Source organism: Micropterus salmoides, unplaced genomic scaffold (assembly GCF_014851395.1).
Source record: "Micropterus salmoides isolate LMB-PRFRI ecotype aquatic unplaced genomic scaffold, ASM1485139v1 Ms_hic_scaffold_21, whole genome shotgun sequence".
Taxonomy (NCBI): Eukaryota; Metazoa; Chordata; class Actinopteri; order Centrarchiformes; family Centrarchidae; genus Micropterus; species Micropterus salmoides.
Window position 1 is genome coordinate 16,252,399 of NW_024041262.1, and position 14,680 is coordinate 16,267,078.

Below are 14,680 nucleotides of genomic sequence, written 5' to 3' on the forward strand. Positions count from 1 at the left end.
AATTAAATAAACAATATAATCAAACCACACAGTGCCTTGGAGGGATTTCAAAATTACATGAAAGTTGAATCAAACTCTCACAGGCAAATAGCTTTAATAAGCAACAAAATATTTGTGGAAAAAACTCATACTGTGTATTTCAAATACACTTTAACCCCAGCAAACATGTGGGAAACACTTCAGATCATGATTAGAGTAAATGAGTAGTTTCTACACCAGATGTAACCTCAACAATAAAAACGCCTGTCATGAACAGATAATGATGGTTATTTGACCGTCTGCTTCCTCAAGATAGTGCTACATAACAGACTCATGCAGGTCCTCTGCAAGCTCTTTTATTGGATGATGTAACAGGGTCTTTCCTGCCTCAGGCGGTGGTACCACCCTGATCACGTGCATGTGTGCTGTGCCTTCAGCTGGCTTAAGCAAACACTTTTTACAAGCATACGATTAAATAAAATGACAATTATCACGTTAATGCATATTTTATAAAAAAATAAGGGTACACTGTCCAACATTAAATCAATTGCAACATAAAAGCCGTTGGACAAAATCGTGTTGTGACACCGTAAAAACAAACTGTTACAACTACTCCCTATTATAAATGTTAAAAAATATTGTTGTTGTAACTTATTAATACAAATAGAGATGCAACAATTGATAAATCAATTAGTTGATTGAAAGAAATTAAAACAGATAAGAAAAACAGATGAATCCATTAAGCGACAAAATAATGGGATTGATAATGAAAATAATCAGTTCCAGCTCCAGCTTAAATCTATCTACATGAACACCTGTAATACAGGCGTTCATACAGAGAGGGACAGTTGTCATGGCAACGAAGCTCAGAAAAACTACATCCTCAGTGTTCACAAAAGGTTCGTCTGCACTGTGCTGGTTATAGCTATGAAGGGGACAGATACTGACTGTATATTTCCTCAATGCTGACGTATAAGACAGTTTGGTTTTCATGTATATTTGGCATTTCAGCTTGATACATTTCTGTCCACATAACGACTCCACTAAATTAACTTCTGCTTAACTATATGTATCTACAAATATACAATGAACAAAATTATACACGCAACACTTTTTACCTCATGAGCTGAACTCAAAGATCTAAGACTTTCTCTATGTACACAAAAGGCCTATTTCTCTCAAATATTGTTCACAAATCTGTCAAAATCTGTGTTAGTGAGCACTTCTCCTTTGCCGAGATAATCCATCCCCCTCACAGGTGTGGCATATCAAGATGCTGATCAGACAGCATGGGTATTGCACAGGTGTGCCTTAGGCTGGCCACAATAAAAGGCCACTCGAAAATGTACAAGTCAAGGATTGGCTTGAGTCGGGATTTACAATAACATAACTCTAAACAACACAGATTTTTAATAATTGATGTGATAAATATAGAATAAAAAATAGACTTTGCAGATAACACATGCAGGATGGAATTCAATAAAAACAAATGGACAATAAAAAGGTTGAGGTTGTAGACATGTAGTATAGGTGATCATACAGAGAGGGGCAGTGTTGTCAAGGCAGTGAAGCTCACACTGGTGTTACACATTTTGGCTCTGTCTCCAGTAAATAATACTGATGATATGAAGGAACTAATTTGGTGTTAGCCTGTTCTGATGAATGCGTTTGATTTTCTGATGAAAATCTGATATTTTTTGCCCCTTTTAAGTATTTGTTTCGGTGCAAGCATTTGGTTTCATTTGGCTGACATTTTAATAAAAGTCTACTTCTTTGATATTTGATCACAGTATCAGTGTGGAAAAAAGCAGCATGATGTAAAGCGCCCTGTATATTAGAGACCATGTGATCTGTTTACACGCTGTGTGTGTCTGCGTTTGTTTCTGACATTTGAGAGAGAGTGTGTGTGTGTGTGTGTGTGTGTGTGTGTGTGTGTTTATATGAAGGTGCGTTTAAATTTCCCAAAGGGAGTCAGGTCTTCAGACAAATGTACTTTGTGTGAACACTGCCATACTACCTTCCTTGTGTGTCCCACTCTGTGTCTGCGACTGATGCCATGATGAGGTTGAGGTTGGTTACATCTGTGTGAGATAGATGAGCAGGGGGTCAGGAGCAGATCACATTAACTACATTGCAGGGATAAGTGCTGTAGATAATTGACTTTAGGGAGATTATCAGCCAATCAACCATGGAAAGCAGAGTTGCCTGTTTCTTTATGCCATACGAAAATATTTGTTGTTGTGTCATACTGGACCATTTTTGTGAAGAGCAGGATGGTTAATTGTGGTTTAAACTCTTCTTTATGGTCAATACTTGATGCCAAACAGTGCGTCACTTCACAAATCTGAGGTAGAACATTCAAAACAATTATGATAAAATCTTTAACAAATATGCATGGGTAAAGGCTTTTTTCAGTCCCTTTTCCTCAACAAAATAAACATCTTAATAAAACAATTAAGTCCTAATTTGTGTATGATTCAAGTGAATAAAATCAAACATTTATTTAATATTTATTGAACATTTGTTATATTGTTATTGAAAACAATTATATTTTGATAATTATTGTTATTGTTTTATTGTCCAGCCCTATGTATAAGTAAGTGGGGAGAAACTGTTGCACGTGCAGCTTGTGTTATTACGCCAATGTTTAGACACACCTAGGCCTGGTGTACCCCATGCATATACGCCAGAGCAGCAGTCCATCTTGGTAGGACCTCCTCATCTCACGGCTTGCTTTGTTGTGTTTGAAAAACAAGCATTGAAAAAAAATCTTTAAAATGTACGTTAAATATACGTACACTCCTAAATACAAGCTCAGGGTCACATAAATCTCTTAATGCTTCAAGCTTTCACTAATCTGCCCTTAAATAAACTTTTAAGTTATCAAAATCCTTAATCATTTACAGTATGCAAGTGCAGATTGACAAGCACTAGCAACATTTATGGCTGCACTCTCTTAAATCTTATTCCATGCACATTTACTCTTAATCCTAACATAAAAAGTTAACAGCCTTTTAATGTATACATTAGTACAAGTTTTTCAATCCCCCAGTGCATGCAAAGGACTATGGCAAAAATGACCTCACACTCTATGGAGGTGATGTAGTTTACATTTGTCTTTATTTTGTCAACTTCAGTCTAGTGAATAAAGGGATGACAGATAGAAATCTATCAGCTAGAGGGGGGGAAATGAGGCTTTTTTTTTTTTTTTTACAGAACAGTATAATAATAAAAATACATTAATATTTCTAAACAATGACAGAGAAGCTATATCAAATACAAACGATGGCACCAAATCCAGTGCATGTGAAGGCCACGGTGCCTTCCCACAGGTTCTTGTGTGACAATGGCGGTGTGCAGGGAGGGTAGTATTCATTCTCACAGGGAAGAAGATTTGGACCAAGTGCTGTTTTCTAAATTACTGTACACCTCTTCGTACTTGTTCTACCTGATGGATAGCTTTCTATCTAATACTCTTGCTGCTCACTGATCTCCAGTTCCCAGGCAGCCCTGGCTGCTGGCCTGCTGCTGCTTATACTGACAGAGTCTGGACAGCAGGGGAGGGTAGAGTATTCCTCCAGGGGTCTGGGACGCTTCCAGCTGGGCTGCTGAAGTGTGGAGCTCGCCTCGGGGTAAGCCTCTCGTGTGAGTAAACACCATAACAATCCAGCAGAGAGACACGCTCCCCGGGTTGGGGAATTTTCTGGTATGCCAGAACAATGTCTGACACTGTTGTGATGATTGAATTTTATAGGCCAGCCTGACTCGAGTCTAGTGTCTGCGAGAAGAAGTGTTTTATGATGTCACATGCCGGGATGATTAATGTGCTCTGAAATGTGTGGGCCTTCTTTTGTATGTGTGATGAGGCAATACTCTATTATTTTTTTCTCACAGATTACAGGAAACTTTGAGTCTATTTTCTTTCTCTACATAGCATTTTAGAGCAGTTGTTAAGATTTATGTCACCTATTGTAGCAACCATCCACCTCGTTACTTGCTACTCCACTTTATTACTTAGCAAACATGCCCTGCAAATTTAAAATGAGAGTTGAACTGTGCTCATCAGACTTCTCTGCTCTCCCAGACAATGAAATGTCATGTAAGTCCGCTCTTCTCAGCTCTCGAATTTGACTTTGGCAGCAGTCTTTCTCTCTGACTGACAGATGAGTGAGCGATACGACTCCATCAAAAAGTGCAGCCTGACAGTTTGATTTGACAGTCCTCTTCAAACCAAATATACTCTTTGTTCCTGGCACTACATCAACTTGACAAGGAGAAAAGTGGCAAAAATAGATGTAGATGATATAGATTTCACTATTAAATAATAATAGAAACAAATGTCCATATACACAAAGGTGTCCGACAGTGGATTGTTCCCCCCTCATTCTACTACCCTTTATGCTTTTACACATTAACTGTATCTTTCTGACAAGTGATTGAAATATTATTTTTTGGCTGCAACTAATCTTTCCATTATTGATTAATGTTTGAAATGAATTGTCAGTTCATAAAATGTCAAACAGTAGTGAAAAATTACACTTATAATTAGAGTGAATTGCCATTTGTACATTTCTTTCATTCAGCCTAACATCCTGAGAGATAGGGGGTTATTGTAATTCAGTACTTGAATATATTTTGGACTTTTGGTCAGACAAAATAAGACATTTGAAGATAATAATATGGGCTCTGGGAAGTTGTGATTGGCATTTGTTACTATTTACTGACATTGTATATAGACCAAATGATTGATCAGGAAAATAATCAATAGATTAATTGACAGGGAAAATAATCGTTAGTTGCAGCCCTAGTTCAGAGGTTTGGAACCATGCTAGTGAAAATACCCATCAGATGTGTTCCCAGAGCCTGAGGTTATAGATAAACATAATATGTTTTGCATTTTGGTTTCATAAATGACTCAAATTATGACTTCATTATAATTTTTTTGTCCAACAACAAATTCATTTAAAAACATTTACATAAAAAGTAGAAACAACTCCTCCTTGCTTGTAAAATTGCACTGCATGGAACTTAAATGTATAGAATATATGATGTGAATATATTATTTTGTTATAATAATGTATAATGCAGTGCTTGAATCTTAATGCCAAAACCAAAGAACTTTTAAAATCTAAGACCTATGGCTAAACATGACCCTTAAATATCCATTTAACAACATCTAGAATCAATTATTCATCATTGTGAAATGTTTTCTGCCATTAGCAGGGGGCCTACATGAAGTGATCAAGTCAGTCACTAAATATTCTTGTACTTGTGCTGTCATCACTCGAGTGTGTAAATTCACATCGTTGTGATATGCTTACATTCTGCTCTCCCATTTAGCTAATAAAATGCATAGATCTAAATGATTCATGGCAACCATTTACATAATTCATAATTAAATCACAACCCAATGGCTTGGAATTTATTAATAGTAAAATGCATGTTCTGCCATAGCGATATACTAATTAATATCTTTAGTTATCATTGGCACATTGCTCACTCAGCTGGGGTCTGGTTATGGGGCAGGAATAATGCAATGCAACAACAAATTATCAGTGCATTTAAGTGGGAATGTCCCGGAGAGATGGCCACAATATGCATTTGCCTTAAGAACTTAATGGGGGAATCTGTTTTATCGGAGTTGTCACATGTTCTGGCTAATCATTTTGAACACTGTAAAGATTGGGGCTAATGCATTTCCATCCTCTAGCTCCAGCGCAGGGCTGCAGGGCATCTCTAATCGAGCTGTACACTTTTCCCACAGTCCACAGAAACATATGCCACATGCTCTAGCACACTTTATCCTGTAGACAAAGGAAAACTGAAAACAGCATTGCTAACAAAGCCAATTTTTTTGATGAATCGCTAAATTGGTCGTGGTGCTGAAATGATTAGTTGAGTAATTGACAGGATGTTAACTGACCACAGTTTAGGTGCATAATTAATTGTCTAAGTAATTTTCCATGCAAAAATACCAAACATTTGCTGGTTCTGGTGTCTCAAATGTAAGGATCTGTAAATATGTCAATATATTTGGATGTTAGACTGTTGTTATACAAACCCCGACATTTGAAGAGGCCCTATTGGGCACTTTTCAATATTTTGTAGACAATTAATTAATTCAAGGGTTCACATTCCAACAGAGAATATTTTCTCACTTGCCTATAGTTGGATTTTATTTGTCCAGGGTGATTTGAATTAACTTTATTGTCGTTACAATATGATATATAAGATGTTAGGAACTTGACTTGGTGAGTACATAGTGCAGCAGGACGACACTGAACACAGCATACTAATACAACTGATTTAAAATACACAAATAGATATAAACACAGTATATATATATAAAAAAAATAACTTAAAGTGATAAGGCTTTCTAATTTAAATAACAATTAATACTATTTGAAAGTCCAGTAGCCCAAACATATTACAATATGCAAAATACCACAAATGTTTAAAAAGAAAACAATAAGCTAGAAACAACATGTGCTTTAAAATGCCAAAGCTTTACAATTCAAGAGTCAATAGGCTTTGAGATCTCTGAGATTTCTGCCTTCACACTAACACAATGGAGGTGAACTGTATTGATGTGATTATTATCTCAAAAACTGAGTAAATAAACACAGAACTAGGAAATAATCTCAGCTGCAATGTTTAAAAAAGGGTGGAAATCAAGGAGGTTGATGTGACCTCATATTGACATCCCACTGTTTTCAGAAACACACGGGTCAGGCTAATGAACTCGTGTCACCAAGCGCCTTTTCACCTTCTCTTATGAGCTCAATGTATTCTTAGTTTCGACAGTTAATTCAGAACCAAACATCCACTAACTCTCCCCACCAGTGGACAAACAAAGGGGTCCTCTTCAGTAATAGTCCCCGAGGCTTTACCACTATCTATTGATCTGCTGTCACCCAATTTCTCTGTGACTTATGCCCTGCTTAATTCCCATTACTGTGCACACTGAAGCCTTATCAGGGAGAACAATAGGCTTGTTGTCACTGAGGGCAAAAATATGAGTGGGCCTGTGACAGTGTGAGCGCAAACTCATGACTTCAGCTCCCCAAGCCCTCTCGGTGACCCCTACGCTCATGTAGGCCAGTTTGAAGCCCGGCACTAGAATACTAAACTCAATCCGTCCGTTTGCAGATGAATCAGAAAATTGGATCTCGCTTGTTTCATAAAAACGACCCCCCAAAAAACAGAGGGCCGGCTCCTTAGCCATAAAACTGTCGCTGTGATATGTCTCTAGCAATGATTAGTCTCAGTTCCTGCGTGCCCCCTCTCCAGCTCTTCCACCCGCTAGCTGCTATCTCTTCCTTTCAATTATATGTTTCTCTGCTCTTTTAGACAAAGAGTAATAAAGCTATAAATCGTGTATCCGGCAGAAGGTATGGACATTCTGTCTCTGAACTGCTGTTGAAACTGCCATAAACCACCCACAAAGTCAAAGATAAGGATTTACAGTTATTTAACATCATCCTTGTCCCTTAAATCACACTGATAAGAGAATTAAGTGATGGCTATAGGTTCTTTGTCCTCTAGTTATTGATTTCTTTAACAGAGAGAGCCAGTGCAATGTTTTTATTAAGCATCCCATTTGCTTTAAACTTAAGAGTGGAAATTGAGCTATTTGGATTGTTTTATTGAGCCATGGATTGTGCACTCTGAAATTAATTTATTGGTTAACAGAGCCGCCTTCTTGTTTAATTTCCATTCACAGTGGAAATGTTTTCAAATGTGGATTCACAAAACATGATGGAGATGTGGCTCATAGAAATCTGCAGCATTGGAGTCAGAATGTTTGTCAAGCAGAGGTAATTAACCTCTTTTAAAAGGCCATCGCAGCAGTTGTTTTATGTAGTTAAGGACAATTAGGTCTTTATGCCCATGGTTTTCTTGTAGTACAATTATACTGCTCTTCTACATGAGTATGCTGCATGTATCCAGTCTAAATAGGAATGATTGTTCCTTGTTGGGCTCTCTAGATAAAACACATGAACTGGTTTACAGGAAGACATCCATCTATGGCAGTAATTGGTATTAATATCAAAAGCAGCAAATAATCTGCTTGTTAAAGTGGCCATTGTTTCAGCAACCCCGGAGTATATGTCCCTTTTAGCGCATAATGTCCCAGTTTGAACAAAGACGTGTTTAGCTTAGCGGAAGTTAGTCACTCACTTCAGCATGAAAACACTTATGTCAGTGCCTCAGAGATGGCGGAGTTGCAGCCGTTTACATTTAATGATTCAGTTGCTGTTCAGTCTCACATTCACGACCCTGAAGCTATGATCAAGCACAACAATGTACCGCTAACTAGGCATGCCCCTGCCAACCAATCATCTCATTATTGACTGGGAAAGCATAAGGCGCTGTAATGTGACTCTAAATGATACGTTTCAGTGTATCTGTCTGTGTAACCATGTGGCTAGTTATGATTCAGCACTGTTGATGTAGCTCAGAGCACCACTGTCAGTTTATGCTCCGGATCTTTGACTATGTGTCAGTACTTTCATTAATCATAGTAATAGAAACATCAAGGTGGAGGAACAGCTATTCATGTTGATATTAGCTATATGTAGATCCTTTGACCCTGTTGTCTAGAGAGTTTACTGATACATGAAATATGTTGTACAGATTGTAAAACTCCTTGTGACATTGGGCTATATACTGTAAATAAACTTGACTTGATATAGGCCTAAAGGTTTAGTGATATTTTTCTGATCCCCCCATAGCCCTGCCACATGAGCTCAAGAAGCCCTTCATTGATACTAGTCATCATGTTCCAGATGTGTTCATTTGAACGAGACTATAAAACTGTTATAAAAATGTCATGCAATTTTGTTGAAATTTGACATGGTGATCTGGAAATTAACTATATTTAAGTTTTCTTTTTGTTTCCAGAATGTTTGGTCAACTTTGTATTTGCACTTGGAGCTAGACGTTTCATCAATTTATCCATCACTTTTAGCTTTCTATTCCAACTTCTCTGCTCACTTGCTAACTAGTTTTCACAAACTCTAAATTCCAGCATGTGTAGCTGTGTTAAAACTGACTGGGCTTATCGTAGCTGGTAGTTTATTGCTTATTTTATATATGAGAGAGAGAGAGAGAGATAGAGATAGAGATAGATATAGATATATGGAGATATATATATGGAGATGTATAGATATATATATGGATCAGTATCACAACAATATTTAAGTTTATTTATCTGTTTATTTTCCTTCTACACACAAATATGTGGATGTATTTTTATTTTGTAGATAATAAGTTATATTTTTTCAAATTAGCGGAGTTACTTCACAGTCTTTCACAACCCACATACCCCAGACGTAGCTCCTGGCTGAAAGTTGGGAATCACTGGTCTACAGTAAAAAAAACAAACAAACAAAAAAAACACCATCTTATGAAAAATTATCAAAACCAGAGTTTACACTTGTGCTAATGTAAAGTGAGTTAACCTCACCCCCCGACACCTTAAGACATGCACTGATGACCGACGCCAGAGCCCATGGGTTTTAGCCTCCTTGTCAGCGTTGTCGCGTCCCGTACCTGAGGTCGCCAGTTCGAGTCAGAACCATGTAGTATGTTCTCGGGGGCAGCCAGTTACACTGAAGTGATCAGTTGATTTATTGATTGGTCAACAGAGCAAATCAAGGACATTTTTAGTAATCAATTACAGAAATGCAAAAGTAGTTTTTTCCCCATCATTTTTAGTTGAATGTCTTTGGCTTTTTTGACAACAGTTTGACCTTTGGCTTCTATAACACATTATGCATTTGTTTTTTGGGGCGGGGGGGTGCGCGCATTATTTGTCTTTATTGGGGAAACAAGACGGTGGATAGATGCAGGAAACAAGGGAGAGAGATGGGTGACATGCAGCAAAGGATGATTCAGTAAGGCCTCAGTCTTGTGCATGTTTACCTCACATGGTAGAGAGTGCATGCACCATGTACAAGGCTGTAGCCTCACTGCAAATGCATTTGTTTTGTTTTCAGTATTTCTGTAGAACAAATGATTCATTTAAAAAACAATTATAGGTAGATCAGTTATTACAAAAAATAGTAAATACTCAGCTAATCTCAGGACTGTGTGGGTGTGGTTTGATAAGTTTTGATTAACACCAGCCTGACAACATAAGCACACAAACCCACGACTGTCATCAGATTTTGATATTTTGTCTTTAAATCCTGATCGCAAGTACGGGTCCATCACTTTAAACCAGAGAGAAGATCACAGACAAAAACACAAATACAGGAATGTCTTATGTGGAAATCCCTCCCCCCCAAAATGGTTTGAACTGTGGCAGACAATTGTGCTGTCATGTAGGATCCCCTTGCTCATAGTAATAGGCTGTTCAGGGTTATTAATATCTGTGATCCTGAATGGCTGACATCCCATTGTATATAGAAACACATGGGTCAGGTTAATGAACTGTCTCCAGCCACCTTTTCCCCCTTTGTTATGAGCTCAATGTATTCTTAACATGGAAAGATAATTATTTTAATTACGTCGCGGTCGTCAAAATGTTGACTTACACCAAAACGTTCATTCAGGCACTGTCACATTTGTCTTTATTTGTTCAGTCTGTCATTAACTTACAGCACACTATATTACTCCCTAAGGTGTCCCCTTCCAACAGTTAACTTATTTTAGAAATTACATTGTTCATACAGTATTTGTAGGAAGCTGTTAATTCTGTCTGGGTGTCATCTCCTTTAGCTTGGCCATGGATTGATGTGATGACAGCAAGTAATAAATTTAATCCTGTGTATCCAAATAGCCCTGTTTACGTCAGTGCCTAATCAACATAACTTTCATGTAAGAATCAAGTGGTGACATCAAGGTCTAAGTTGATGGTGAGTGTCACTTAGTAACGTTTGTTAAAAGAAAAGGTTAGACTTTATGTGAAACGGGTCAGGGATCAGAATCTATGTATTAAGAACAGTATATTTCTGATAATGACATATGTCACAACATGTACAAATCAGATACAAAGAAATTGATGTTCAAAGCAATGAGCTGTGATCTGCTGCAATGCAGACAAAACTTTTAACACAAGTAAAACAAAAACTTCTAATAGCTGATTTGTTTGTGTACAATTGGCTTGGGATCATTTATTAAATTTTGTGAAACAACATTTTATATTCCACATCATGTACAAGATTACTTTTTATTTTACTAAATGTTTCTTACTTTTTGTTATTCTATTAAGCACTGGTTGACTCTTTATTACTCTATTATTTTTATTGTTATGTTGTAATTTTGAGCAATCTTGGGATTATAAAGTTGTATCATATTTTATCTTATGATAATTTCATGATACTGTGAAAGTCAATCAACAATAATATTAAGGGAAAAAGTATGTTGTATAAAAGCAACCAACTAATCCCAGCCCTGACCCACCCTGCTCTGTGATGGGAGGTATTTGATAGTTTAGAGCGGCTGGGTGGGGCAGTGTCATGCTGCTACCATACATCAATCTCAGAAAACGCTGTGGGGCTTTTTAGAAACACTCCTATTTTGGGGTGACCACATCTTAGCATCCCTCCAAAAACTGCCCTCTGAGATGACCATGGCCACTGGTGGTGCTCTGCCTCATTAGTGAACTGTGGGAACAAAAGACTCAGAACAGAGGAGTCCAAAATGCACATAAATACAGCCAAGCAGGAATAATGCTCAAATGTAAAACTCTCAAACAAATGAGATTGGAAAACTCTCCGGGGCGTCTTCTAAACTTTGCTGCTGTCATCAATCAAGAATATTGCCATGCGAGTCCGTATAGAACTTGGACAAACTGCTTCTTTAAGCGTTTCTCTGGGAGGCATAAAAGAGTATTTATGGCCACCACGGGCAGGTATAGAGGAAGATTGGCAAACATGAAAATCAAGTCATCTCCTGGGTGCCATCTAGCCATGCTTGGCTGTGTTAAATCATAGATGGAAAGAACAACAGGCTGGTGGCACAACAGTCCAGTCTGACAAAGCACTGCCTTGGGCCTACGTTTTACATTCTCTCTACAGCCCGTTATTGGAGTCAATGTTTTGTTTTCATACCTGTTTTCAGCTCTGTAATGAACTTCATCTGTCTTGTTCCACACATCAATGACATGTTCCATTTTAATGTAGCCTACAGTTTAGCGTATATTACCCAATGCTTAGATTTAAGACTGCAGAAGATCCTGTTTCTGCACTTAGCTGATGTGGGATTGATTTCCTTTACAAATATATGAATCACTGGGGTCATTACTGAGTCGGACTCTTTCATTAAATTGAGCTATATCTCCTGCATCAACACAAGGCCTTCTGAGAGCCCTCCACCAAGAATATACTGAACATCGATGGGCTTAAACCACTTTGAAAACAGCAACATGTAAAGTATAGCTTCATTTATCCCATGAATGCAGGACATTGATCCTCTGTGGAGAAAATAGGTGACAACATACCCTTGGAGCCTATTAATAATTCAGATGTATGGGGAGGTATTGTAAAGATACTGATAAGTGGATTTGGTTGATAAATGGAGAAGCAAAATCTTGTAGTTAGTTTAATAAGTGATATCAAAAGCAGTAAAATTCTAAATACAGTACACCCGTGTACTCATATAAATGCCAGCATACCTTAATGCTTTCCAAAACCACTTTAATTGGGAGGCTTATAATGGATCACCGCAAGTCCCTCTCACTAGAATATTCCTCACACACACACAGGCAGTATTGACTTTTCAAATAAAAAGACATTAATGTAGATAACGGCCATTTTGAATCCTCATTAGTCACCGGTAATCTAGAAACATGGGCGATATATTAAGAGTGGTGTTCACGGCTAGTCATTAAAGGAGAAATAAAAGACAAAACAAATCCAATCTTGGAACGTCTGCGATTAATCATGTTGGCCACCGCTGGCTGGCTGCTTAACAGTTTTATTGAGTCATTTATGCTGGTTTCCCTGATAATCCATTTATTCTGAAAAATGCCTCCCTTCATGCTCAAAGTGCTGTGTTCAGGTGATACCGCTATAAACAATTTTTTTTAGTCCCCCTCGACAAACCTATATTACAACAATTACATGTAATGCCTGATGGAAGAAAAGCAACAATTGCACATTATTCAGGGAAGCTTTTAATGAAAGTGTTAATTAAGTATATTTTAAATTATTCCTGAAGGGGATCACAAACCAAGATAGTATCATGAATAATTTACTGCACAGTATTTAATTAGAACTATTTTAATGTAATTGTCGCAGCAGAGAGCACTAAATTACTATACAAGAGCAGCAACATATACAGCAAGGTTCACTGGTGTCCCTGAAATAGCATACAGGGCTGTGCATAGCATCATGTGATGTTACACAATGGCGCGATAAGCAGTGATTAAGATGTTCCAGTGTACAACACAAGGGAGGATCCCATGCAGTTGCTGTGAAGTGTAATCCCTCTGTCCACACTCCTGAAGTGGCTCAGGCAGCCGTGTATCTGCACCTCTGGAGGCTGACAACGCTCCTAACATATAAACAGAATGCCAAGGCCCAGAGTCACCCTCGCCCCCAGCACCGCCAACCTCGTCTGTAGTGTGAAGCTCCTGTCTGTCTGGACACTAGTCCAGATACACGGAGTTACACGGGAAATCACATCGGACAGTTTTTGAAAGGTAACCTCCTCACACCTGACTGCGTGAGGACAACTGACTGCTGTGAATCACTGAAGACAAATGCTGCCGACAGCCACAGCTAAACTCCTTAATTAATTATGTATGTAATAGATCTGTTCTCAGGTCCTGGGGTTTCACCATAATACACAGCTGAGGAAAAACTATTGACTTACCTTTCAGGACCTTTAATACCTGAGCTGTGTCCCAAATCCATACTACATAATAATTTCATACAGTAAACTATATAGCTTACTATAGAGTAAGCTTTTTAATCAGAGCCAAGTATGACACCCTTCCTAGCCCAGCTGATCTGGCTTGATGGTTTGGCTCAGAAGAGAACTGTGGCCATCTTGTGTGGCTGCTAGGCTGCCTTGGCCCGGGTTCGTTACAGGTGGCTGCATGAACAGGTGCTAAGGAAGCTAGCAGAACTTACAGAGAGCTTGAGAGTCTTGGCAAATGAGAATCCCCAATGTCAGCAGAAGCAGCTTCTCCAGGTTGTAATGTCTGGACAGTGCAGAACTGGCCCACACAGAACAGAACATCAATCGTGGCCATAGGAGAAGCTGACATCGTCCTGTGGTTGGCAACTGAGAACCGTGTCTTTTTAGTTGAGCTGACAGATCTATGGGAAAGAGGCAACCAGGAAGCATATGAAAGAAAAAAGCTGCTGAAAAGATCCCTCTGAAGAAGGAGAAAAGAGAAGTTTCTGGCTCTGGCTCCGAAGAAGAGACATGAGCTTGGGGAACATAGAAGCCACTTAGTGGAACCACCTGACTATCTAAATCCAGTGGTAGAGAGGGGTCCCTGACCGCTGCCCCACCATCTTGAGATGTTGAGATGATTCTGAGATTAAAGGGGCGAAACATCAATGAAAGATGGGTTCTAGCTGAAGGCCCTGCAGCTGGTACTCAGCCAACGGCGAAGGTTTCAACATAAACCTGTCACCAAACTATACAAACTGTCACAAAATCCTACTAATTGTCATTGTGTTAGCAGCTACTACAGAAAAATGTAAACATACTTGACCAGTTTATAGTAACAGGAATTTTT

The 14,680-nt window shown here is 38.4% G+C and overlaps 1 long non-coding RNA gene across 1 annotated transcript in view; it reads left to right on the forward strand.

Moving 5' to 3' along the window:
* LOC119916052 overlaps positions 1-14,680 on the forward strand; it is a 41,012-nt gene that overhangs the window by 5,897 nt on the left and 20,435 nt on the right. The window lies entirely within an intron of this gene.